General features: G+C 33.9%; 1 pseudogene; it reads left to right on the top strand.

Moving 5' to 3' along the window:
- Positions 1-10,864, top strand: part of LOC124369710 — a 67,750-nt pseudogene extending 56,886 nt beyond the window's left edge.
- Positions 10,865-12,519: the final 1,655 nt, after the last annotated feature.

The following is a 12,519-nucleotide window of genomic DNA, read 5'->3' as shown; positions in this document are numbered from 1 at the left end:
TTACACTATTTACACAAGGCAATGTAGAAGAAACTATTTACATCCTTAGAGATTTTACTTCCCCCACTGTTTCAGTTTAAGGATTTTACACTTACCCTCAGAAAGACCCACTGTTAAATGTTTGCCTCTGTGGTTGTCTGCTCCTCTAAAAAAGATTGCAGGTGTTCTTCCTTATGTAACTTTAGGGAAACGAAAACGACTCACATACACTCCAGTAGGCCAAAAGTCAGACAGAAAAACTTTGTGCCAAAGTGATACAGGCACTCCAATTTAAAAAGACCGGTATCCCGGATATCTGTTTCTCAACTGTGAGACCTCATAATCTCCGTGAACACCCTCAACCAAAGTATTGCTTGACTGAATTACAGTCAAAACTAGGGGCTAACCTAGAAACAAAAAGATATCGGTATTTTTTCGAACGAGACCCAGCATATTATCTTTGATAGCACTGCCCAGAAAGAATAAAATTTTCCAGGTTTTCTAGCAGACTGTTTAGCTTCTCACTTCTGAGCATTCTTTTATTTTTACAGTTTAAAATCCACCACTGTCCTCACTTTCAACAGACAACCGCATCTGTTTGTCATTGTCAACAACACTGTTACATTCCACATCGCTAGGAATAGGCTGCAGCCTATTTACGTCATATGTTTTGCTTAGAACAGCAGATCCTCCCTGAGCCGTCTGCTGTTCGTTATCCATAACTTGCAGCTGACTAATGTTTCTGCTAACAGAAGAAACTTCAGGTCTAGTTACTACCGATGTCAAATCCGACTATTATTGTTCCTCTTGAGGCCTTTATAATTATTGATTCCTTTTTTAGAAAATTTAAAGTTGATCCCGAGTAAACATTAGTTTTATTACTATCAAAATAAATTAAGTTTCTCAGTAGAAGTATACTGTTTGTCAAAAGTTAAAATGTCTCCGATTATCACACCATGGCTAGACAAAGCAGAGCTTATTTTGACATTTCAGTTTGTAATTCAGTAAGTTTTTTTTTCTCATCTCAGTCTGGTTTATCGTTAATTCATAAACTAGTTTTGTTAAAATTTTTATATGTGCAAAACACTGACTAAAATTATCACTATCGCTGTTTTCTGACTTATCGGTATCGGGCGACTTATCAATTGCATGATTCTTACTGTCAGTACCGGTACTGCACAAATTGCACAACCAATTATCAATACTCACAGCCTCGATTTTACCCAATTCACCACCATTAACAGCTGCACAATTCATTATGAAACCATAAACCATAATAGTTTACGACGTACCAGTAGCTTCATAGGCTACAGTATAATTTACAGTGATTATACTGTATGTTCATTGAAAATATTAAATTATATTAGAGATGTAGCCTCGAAAAGTGTTTGATAAATATGTATATTATTATAAACCTTTTAACACTTTTTAAACATTTTTTCAATACTATGTACATTTCGAATTCTGGGAATTCATGTTCAGGTACTAAGTTTAAGTTAATTATGAAAATAAATAATTAAACGAATGGTGGCTTCTGACATCTAAGAGGAATTAGGCACTAGACGTTACCGGATTCAGGTCTTTCAGAACTCTCGGGTTTTTCAACTCTTCTAGATCTGCGACCTCCTGGATTGCAAGAGCTCTGTCGGAAGTGCTGGTATCTGAAAGCATCATCTTCTTGAAGTTGTTACACTCTAGCTATATTCGATCTCAGAAAGTTCCCTGGATCTAGGAGCTTTCGGGATGTAGGGACCTAGGCCTCTGGAAACTTTATTTTCTGGAAAATGTCACACTTGTGGTTTATCAAAGCAATCATTCATAAGTCGTGTAACGTTCATTTTTTGGAAAACCGGTTTGTGTTTTTGAAGCTCTGTCCGTGTTGTCCAAATGGCGTTGGAAAAAAGTACTATGGTATAGCATTCATTCTACAGAACTTTCATACGGATTTTTATTAAAATCTATCTAACCTAATCTAGTTATACTTTGTAAAAATAGATTTTAACCTCTAAATCTTATCCAGAAAGTATTGCCTTATCAGGCATCTACAAACAGTTTCAGTGTTCATATCCATTATAGAGAATGTATAGATCCAGAACTAACACGATTCTGTCAAGTAGTATGTTCTATTCACTTTAATAATCGAGCGTTACGTTTGTGCCCAGAATATGCTGTTTTGTTTCTCAGCTTGAGGGATTTGAGTCAACGTGGTTGAAATATATCTGTAAGTCCAAAATCCGACATTTTTAAAATTGCATTATTTATCTACATCAGAGCATGAGGTAGAGAGAGGCAAAGGCAATGTAAAAACATACATTTGTAAGTCAAAACTCTGAAAACTTTACGATTCAACAACTCTACTTTCCTGCGTCTGAGTAACAAACCTACTTAAAGTTGATGCTGCTTACATTTCACTGCAAACACGCTTGCTTCCTTAAAGGTTCGTATATTACAAATGCCACATTATTTTTTTTATCAATAGTAAAGATTTTAGTGTTAAAAAAGATTATTGAGTGATCACATTAAAATAACAAACTATTATAAAACCTACGATTATATAATAATTAGCTTTCAGAGTTGTTCATAGGCAGATTCAGCAATACACACAAATTTTATAAAAAACGTATCATATATTACTGTAAATTCATATTAATACAATATTTACAGTAACACTACGTTTCGAGATCTCGTGCCAGTACTTATGGAACTGCTAGAACTATGCACTCAATGCAATTATTTTTAGGTAGAGGGTACAAATTTTCCGTCAAGATGAGGGGATGGCAATGGGTTCTCCACTGTCTCCTATTTTCGCCAATATCTTTGTGGGGGAATTTGAGCGAAAAGCTTTAAATCAGCTCAGTTCAAATCGAAGATTTGGTGGAGGTATGTGGATGATACCTTTGTTATTTTTTCTCATGGAGATATTGAATTAAATAATTTTTTGAATCCATATTTATAGTATTTCTCCTTCCATCCGCCTCACAATGGAAGTGGGAAGTCCAAAACAAGCTTCCCTTTTTGGATGTGTGTGTATTAAGAGATAGAGATGTCCATAAGACAACTGTTTTTCGAAAGATAACACACACAGGAAAATAATTATATTATCAATCCAACCATCAAAAATGTATCAAAGAAGGAGTAGCCTACTGGTTGTTTGATAGAGCAAAAAGCTTGTGCCTCAGATAAAGATGGATTAAAAGAGGTATTTAAGAAAGTTGAATCGGAAGCAATGGATACCCTCAATTTAGTAATAAATAAGTGCAAAGGAACCTGAAGAAATCATTCCTGAGTCAGAAAAACACAAATTTAGTTAAATTTGCGTTTATGTCAATCCTTTATGTGCCGGGATTATCGGAGAAAGATAGAAGAGTAGGTAGGAATTACAACATTAGAAACCGCGTTTAAAACACACAACACTCTTAGAGCAAAAGTCTAGTGAAAACAAAACTAAAAAATGGCACACAGGATTCCAAAAACTGTGTTTACAGTATAAAATGTAGTAGCAATAGGGAATAGAAGTAAAGTTATTTGCTCTAAATTTTATCTTGTTAATTCTTAAATGTTTATCATTGTTTTTCTTTTATCTTGTTGTTGTTATTATTGTTATTATATCCAAGTTATATACGTTTTCTAGTTGGTTAGTGTAATTTATGATTTTTTATTTTTTTGATACTTATTGCATAGTCCAAAACTAACACACCATGTTTTATTGTAAATTTGTTCGATTAATTCCTGTCCCCCCTTCCTTTTTATTTCCGCCATCTTGCTTTTGGTCTGCCGTGACGATGAGAGAGAGAGAGAGAGAGAGAGAGAGAGAGAGAGAGAGAGAAGAGAGAGAGAGAGGAGAGAGAGAGAGAGAGAGAGAGAGAGAGAGAGAGAGAGAGAGAGAAGAGAGAGAGAGAGAGAGAGAGAGAGAGAGAGAGAGAGAGAGAGAGAGAGAGAGAGAGAGAGAGAGAGAGAGAGAGAGAGAAGAGAGGAGAGAGAGAGAGAGAGAGAGAGAGAGAGAGAGAGAGAGAGAGAGAGAGAGAGAGAGAGAGAGAGAAGAGAGAGAGAGAGAGAGAGAGAGAGAGAGAGAGAGAGAGAGAGAGAGAGAGAGAGAGAGAGAGAGACCATGACAATGACAATGACAATGGTTTTTATTTATCCTGCCCCTGGTTTTGGCCCCCACCACTCTTCCCACCAGGACAGGCTCAAAGATTTACAATTCTTTTTACATTCGTTGAGGTTATATTACAACTAACTAGTATTAATAATATAATTTCTAATAACTAAGAATAACACACAATTTACGATTACATTATTAAAGTATTTTTTACCTATTATTTTTCAATAAACTAACATGATTTGGTGAAATCGCTAATTATAAATATAAATATTATTATTTTTATCTCTCCAAACTTCAATTAAGATACACACTGTAGAATATGTTTTATTTCGATTAATCTCCATTTATACAAACATCACATCTTTTCTAAGTACATTTTAAATAATCTATTTAAATATCTTCTTAGCAATACCTCTTTTAATAAACCTTTTGGCAAAAATATTGACACTAGGAGCATCCTTAACATAGTTGTCTAAAAAATTCATAAGCCGAACTGATAATACATGAAAAGACCTATTATAAATTAATGTTCTATGAATTGGAACTCGTCAACACTACTTCACCATATCTAGTTTCCCGTTGGTGCCCTTCTCCTAACCTTTTATAAACTTCATATAAATACTCTGGCTTTCTATTGACTAACAATTTCTTCTTGCACAGATTTCAAAAACACTATACTCCCTTTTTTCTTTAACTTTTAATAGTCTTAGTTCCCTTGTAGAATCTAGTTACATGGTCATCTAATCGCAAATTATACAATATACCTAATACACGCATTTTGTGCTCTTTGTAGCTTAGTTGTTAAGGTTTCATTTAAGTCACAATAGGCCTATATTAGCTTAATCAAAATAAGGAGAAATTAAAGTAGTAACTAACATTTTTTTAATCATAAAAGTTGGTTTAAAAATTCAATCGTTTTTAAACTGGTACAAACATTGATAAACTTTCCTATGTATGTAATCCACTTGTTCCGACCACGATAATTTTTAAGTAATTCATATCCCTAAGTTAACAACAGATTTTTTCAAATTCTAAAACTGTACTATTTATTTTTATAGGTAAACAAACAGTATGATGCTCTATGCTAGAAAGTAAGCGAGAAGTGCCCACAATCATAGGTTTGCATTTCAATACATTTAAGCCTAATCCATGGTTTGTGCACCACACTTAACAAGGTTTTCCAAGTCAGCATTTAAATTAGTGATAGCTATGTTAATATCCTTTATACTAGTCCTGCAAATACAACTGTACATCATCATCAGCATATATATGGATTTCACTAAATGTAATGGATTCTATTATTCTGTTAATATACAATGAAAAACAACAACGCAGACAGAGTGGAACCCTGAGGTACACCGAAAGGTTAACTTTCCAATCTGAAAACAAGCCTCCTACGGTTTTAATGCGCTGCAATCTATTGTCTAAATAGGAACTAAACCATCGAACAACATTTGAAATCTAAAATTATAAGACTCTAAAATAGACAAAAGAAGCTTGTGATTAACACAGTCAAATGCACGACTGAAGTCTAAAAACATTAAAATAGTTACAAGTCTCATTATCCATTGCATATCTTAAATCATCTGTAATACGAATTAAAGCAGTTTGAGTGCTGAAGTGTTTTCTATACCCTGACGACGGGTATTTACACAAAATATCTTTCTCATCAATGTATTCACATATTTGACTATGCACTAACTTATCTAAAACCTTTCCGAACACACACAGTATAATTTATCGACCTATAGTGCTTACACTCAGAAGGGCTAGATATTTTGGGCAAAGGTAATATAATATAACTGATTTTTTCCATTGGCTAGGATAACAACTGAGTTAATTATAGAAAAAATTATAAACATGGGCATAAAAACCTCCTTAATTTCATTAAAAAATTAACTTGATAAACTTTATTTGCAATTTCATCGTTTCCTACAGCATTTGAAGATATACTATTTAAACCACTTTTTAAACATTAAATCACAATTAACATCCTTAAAGCTAAATATCCCAGATGGCTCATTATACATGTTCTTATATTGTTGAACCAAATCATTACTGAATTTCATTTTTTATACCACAAAAAAAAATCATTCAAATTATTCAAAGGTACAATTGGTTTCTGTTAATCCTGTTTTCTCCTTTCCAGCTCCCTGTTTCCTAAGCACCTTCCATACATCTTTACTGGAGTTATCTTTTTGAAAGAACAATTCAAAATGCCTATTTCTTGCATCTCTTAACACTGTCTTTACTCTATTTTCTAAGAGTTTTATAACTTTCCCATACACCTAAGTCTTTAGTCTTAACATAACGCCTATAAATAACGTCTCTTTCTTTCATCATATTTCTAATTTCTCCCGTAATCCAAGGACACGGGTCTCTCTTTTTAAGAAACATTACGCTCTATTACATATTTATTGAACAACATAGATAAATAACTTTCTAAAATAGCTACCTTATTATCAATTGAATCACTATTATATAGCTCATCCCACTTTAAACTCAAACACATCATTCTTCAAAGCATCTAGGTTTATATTTCTAAAATCTCTTATCTTAAATTTTACCCTCATCAGTATTTATATTATTTTTAACATTGAATTCTAAATATATCAAATCATGATATGATAAACCAGATACTGATATTTGTCCAAATTGTTTAACTCTATTTTCATCACAAACAATCATGAAATCTAACCAAGACTCGGTATCAGAGAGACAGAGAGAGAGAGAGAGAGAGAGAGAGAGAGAGAGAGGAGAGAGAGAGAGAGAGAGAGAGAGAGAGAGAGAGAGTTAATAATGTGTGTTTGTAATTTTTACCTTGTACGTATAACAAATCTCTGTTTACTGTAAGCTAGATTGTAATCACGTGTTAGGTTAGTTATCCACCAGAGCAAGATATAATATGTCACGTATCGAAAAGCAGTGTTTGGTGATTTATTTGCTGAGCCTTAGTGTAGCCTATCACTCGTGGTTCTGCCCAAACACACGATATCTATATACACGAACTGACCTATAGACTTTAAGGCTATTTTTCCGTTATACGTATACCGCTACATAACATCCTGTAAAATGCTTTCCCATTTTTTTTGTACGTAATATTTAAGTTAGTTAGCTGTTCAACTCGATAAGCAGGTTAATACTCGGCCATATTGTGTATTATTTTCCTCGAACAGGTCCTTTTCTTTCGTGTCTCCGAAGCCACATAAACTCGCACAAGGAATGAGTCTAAAATTGCCAGACGCCAAGTACTTTAAACCGTTTGTGTGTGTGCACCACTGTTAGGATCTACCAATTGTATGTATGGTTTACTGTATAGCGTTTAAAACCTAATTTGTACATCCCGTTATATGCTCGCCACTCGTATGGAGCAAAGTTGTCACTGGTAAGATCTTGAATTGTAGGCAACAGCTGAGCTGCGGAACGTTCAGCAACGACTACTAAGACACTCACGACTTTCCCGACACACTCCTCCGAACATCCACTGTTTGTAGTAGTAATTCGTCCAAAATTGTGTTTTCGTCAAGTTTAATAAACATTCATCAATTACTCCAGTAGTGTTCGTCCTCACGTTTTAATAGGGTTGCGTAGAATATTGTCGGCACAAACTTCTCGCATATAATTACAACAAACAAACTGTAGTGTTAAGGTTGATTTCTAATTCATTTTCACAAAATTCTATTGTTGTAAATTTCTTTGACCAACATTAAATGAAAAACAATACCCTATGGAACAAGAGTTTTGAATCGGATGAATGTGTGTCGACAGGAATCGATTTATACTCCGGCAATCACGTTTAGATCAAACCCACTTCAGTGAGTTTACATTTAAAACCATACCGTGGCCACGTTCACCATTTACGGGGGTATGTAAAATCGACTTTTGCTGGAAAAACTTAACTGCGTCTACTTCACTTCTATAAGCATCCGCTAGGCGAAGAAAGTTCATAGTAGGCTACAATAAACTGGTTGCTGCAAGGCAGAAAGTTTCATAGTAAGTTACAATAAACTGGTTGCTGCAAGGAAGAAAGTTCATAGTAGGCTACAATAAACTGGTTGCTGCAAGGAAGAAAAGTTCATAGTAGACTACAATAAACTGGTTGCTGCAAGGAAGAAAGTTCATAGTAGGCTCCAATAAACTGGTTGCTGCAATGAAAAAACAGTTGATAGTAGGCTACCAAAAAACTTGTTTTAGCAAGGAAGAAAGTTCATAGTACAATAAAATAAACTGGTTGCTGCAAGGAAGAAGATTATAGTAGGCTACAATAAACTGGTTGCTGCAAGGAAGAATGTTCATAGTAGGCAACAATAAACTGGTTGCTTGCAAGGAATAAAGTTCATAGTAGACTACAATAAACTGGATGCTGCAAGGAAGAAAGTTTATATTAGGCTACAAAAAAACTGGTTGGAGCAAGGAAGAAAGTTCATAGTACGCTACAATAAACTGGTTGCTGCAAGGAAGAAAGTTCATAGTAGGCTCCAATAAACTGGTTGCTGCAATGAAAACAGTTGATAGTAGGCTACAAAAAAGTTGTTTTAGCATGGAAGAAAGTTCATATTAGGCTACAATAAACTGGTTGCTGCAAGGAAGAAGTTTATAGTAGGCTACAATAAACTGGTTGCTGCAAGGAAGAATGTTCATAGTAGGCAACAATAAACTGGTTGCTGCAAGGAAGAAGTTTATAGTAGGCTACAATAAACTGGTTGCTGCAAGGAAGAATGTTCATAGTAGGCAACAATAAACTGGTTGCTGCAAGGAATAAAGTTCGTAGTAGTCTACAATAAACTGGTTTCTGCAAGGAATGGACACGCACTGACAGCGCGCTTCGGCTGAGGCCTGGCTTATCGCGCAGACAGAGATAAGGATATACTAGATAAGAAAGTCGCTTCTATAGAACCCTGCCTTTTAAAAATAACTACATTACAATACATTGTATTCGTATTTTTAAAGTTAATCCTCAAGTTAAACGACCAAATCAAATTCTATGTTTAATAGTGGTATGTGTATGGCGGAAAAAGATCCGGTTTTTTAAATTTTTGCATGCAATTCTTAATTTCTAAATCCTTGGAAACACTGAGTTGGAATGATGGTGCATGTCACTTAATGGGATTTTACTGAGCGTTGGCAAATAGTTTTTACATTGTTTTTTTATAGATAACTATGATCTAGCAAACGAGAAGAAACAGGCGGTAGAAATACAATTTGTAAATAAACTCCAACATCTCGGGAATGAAATGAACTGAGCAGGTCTTTTATTATGTTGCATCGTTGTAACTTGTAGGGAAGCCTGTTAACGACACTTGGTATGTCGTTACTCCTTTACCTTTTTATATCACTAAACGATCGGAAAAAAGAATATCTGGAAAACAAATTAAGGTCTCGTCTACATCATGCCTTTATAAAATATAAATTTAATAAATCCCACCAAGCTTTTCACAAAATTAATATTCAGTTGGAACGATTTGGTCAGGACCATCAGTTTATACATACAAAGGAGAATTTTCAATGAGGAGTTTAAGGCTAATGCCCGTGATATTTAAAACAGAAATTATATAAACTGAACGACGGAGATTCTAAGGATGTTCAATCATTAAAACAAAACCTCATACAATACTAATAGACGCAATGCCGTTCTAATACATTTCTTGGAAATATGTAAGAATTAACATTTGAAATCTCTTGTTTGAAACTGATTTTACTCTCAATAAGATTACACTTTAAAACCTTTTCACACCCTTACCCCCACTAAGATCATTAGTTTTTTAATAAGTGGCTTTGCTCCAAAATAATCTTATTTCTTTTTAAACTGTAATGCTCAGCCAGGTATCCTTGTTACCTAGTTTTAAAGCTAAGTAAAGGAACTAGATTAAAATTTCCAGCTCATCAGAGTTTTTATGATAACAAAGGGAAATTAATGTTTCCTCTCTTCGAGTTCAATTTCATTATAAGAAAAGGAATGTAAGGTTTTTAATAGACAAAAATTTATTGATCACTGATATTACTTAATCGTGAAGTCTTTGTTTAACAAAATGTTTGAAAAGTGATATTTTCATTTTTCCATACGAGTGTGTAGAAATCTTAGTAATTAATTATTGAAGTCACGCAATAATTCACATTGGAGGACAGCCTGTTTCATATAACTGAGACTGTCCACATAGTTTGAATACATAAGTCCTCGTCACGTCTAATAATATATATTATTATTATTAATAGAAAAAATAATATATATTATAAATAATAGTATTATAAATATATTTTTTTATATATAATAATATATAATTTATAATTATAATATAATATATTATTATTATCTATATATATAAAAAATAAATATATATATACCACACAACACACATGAGTCGATTAGCACTAACCAAAACATTGTAGAATTTTTTATAAAACATAAACTACTTATCTCTGGAACTAGTAATTCCTTATGTACAGTTTCCTAGCCATGGAAATCGTCAACAAATAATCAAGTTACGTCCTTTCTTTAACAGGTACGCTTGCACAAGCTGGGATTTAGCAAAACATGTATAAACAGTTTTAAGGGCTCTCAATTGACAATATAACGTCCTCAATCAACCTAATATCCATATCAATTGTGATTCAGCTCTTCTCGCAATAACTAACATTCAAAAAACCCAAATTTGTTAATGCGCAGCCCCTTGGCAGGTGGTGATGGGCGGTGGAAGGAACGCCACTGGCTTTTCCACAAAGTCTCAAGGGGATCTTGAGGAGCCGAGTCTAGAAGGAAGGCGCCTGCACGGGAGAAACTCTTGATCGACGATTGGGTGTTAGAGACAAGGAGACGTTCGGGGACTCAAGGCCGAACTACGTTTGGAATCAAAAGGCAGATGGAGCAAACTGGACCTGGAAAAGAGTGGACAGATTACTTAGGTCTGTATCTAGTAAAACATACTTTTTTTATCTTTTTTTGCGTAGTGGATGTATACTTATTTAATTTCATCTGTAAAACCGTGGACATTAGGGAACGTCTGGTTCGATGGGAGTAAAATACAATGAAGTGTATACACTCTCAAAATCCATTAACACCATTGATTGTACTAAATGCCCGGCAGGTGCGCTTGAGGCGGGGGGTGAGGGGGGGGGTGGATATCAGGTAGATTTGATTAATCGGTTAAATATTCAATATCTCGGAACAATTTGTTATGCCATCCTCCATAAAATAGAATTGGTTTAACCACCAATAAAAAAAATCATCACATACAAAGAATCCTATTTTTTTGTTATAATGTAAAAAGGACAATGAAATGGTTTATAATAAAAATTTATTTACAAACTTTATGAAACTTAATTTATAGCCAAATTTATAGTATTCTATTACGAAAAATTTTAATCTCTAAAATAAAATTTCTTGAAAAAACAGTGAACTCAACAAAGGCTAAAGTTTTATTACAACACAAGAGAACCTATAACAAACGAAATCAAGCGAGAGTTTTGAGAAAAATGTAAAACACAATTTACTATGGTATCAAAACTAATTTTTTTTAACCCCTTGAAAAACATTTCACCATGATATACTAGAATCAAATTAATAAATTATTCTAAACTCCTGGAAGAATTTAATCATTAAAATAAATTTTAAAATATTATATTACAAACTATATTTTTATCGAAAGTGGGAATTAATAGCCAGAAAAAGAGTCAGCTTCAATAAATAAATGTATATAAAATAATACGGTATTGTTAATTTGCCTTGTTAGGTTGTTTGCATAATATAGAACCAAATTAATTTTAACTGGACTTTTCGGAGAAAAGAAATGAGATACTTGTGGGAACGCATGTGATCAGAATATATATTCATTATAAGTGATATTACATATTATTCTAAAGAAAATATGACTTCTAAGCGTGCATGATAAAAAAATAACTATACACATTAATGTCTTTTAACATTAACAGAGACATTAAAACTTAGACGTTTATATACGAAATGAGAAAATGTAATTTCCAACAAGTAATGTGAATAATTTGCCGAATATTAATCAATAATCGCTTTTGAGTAGAAATAACCTTCTTTTAATTCACTTTTTTCATGGAAAATGATGAAGGGGGGGGGGGGCCCATTAGATAAGAAGTGGGCTGTTAAGTTGGTGGGGGATCAATGCACACCACATTTACCGCAACAAATGACTGGTTGCAAAATGGTTGTAGACTGGTTTCTCAACAATATTTTCATGGTGCACACGACAAAGCTTTGGACAAATCGAGGAATATATCACCCTATAAGTGGTGGGGATCACGCTGCCTTCCACATGTTTACCGCACAAATGACTGGTGCAAATGGGTGGTTGACTGGTGTAACAAATTATTGTTCATGGTGCACACCGACAAAGCTTTGGTACACATCGGGAGGAATATATCCACCTATAAGTGGTGGAGGATCACGCTCAACCACATTTTACCCGCACAAA

This window comes from Homalodisca vitripennis, chromosome X, assembly GCF_021130785.1.
Source record: "Homalodisca vitripennis isolate AUS2020 chromosome X, UT_GWSS_2.1, whole genome shotgun sequence".
Lineage (NCBI taxonomy): Eukaryota > Metazoa > Arthropoda > Insecta > Hemiptera > Cicadellidae > Homalodisca > Homalodisca vitripennis.
The sequence above is the reverse complement of the archived record's forward strand: the minus strand, read 5'-3'. Positions and strand labels throughout refer to the sequence as shown.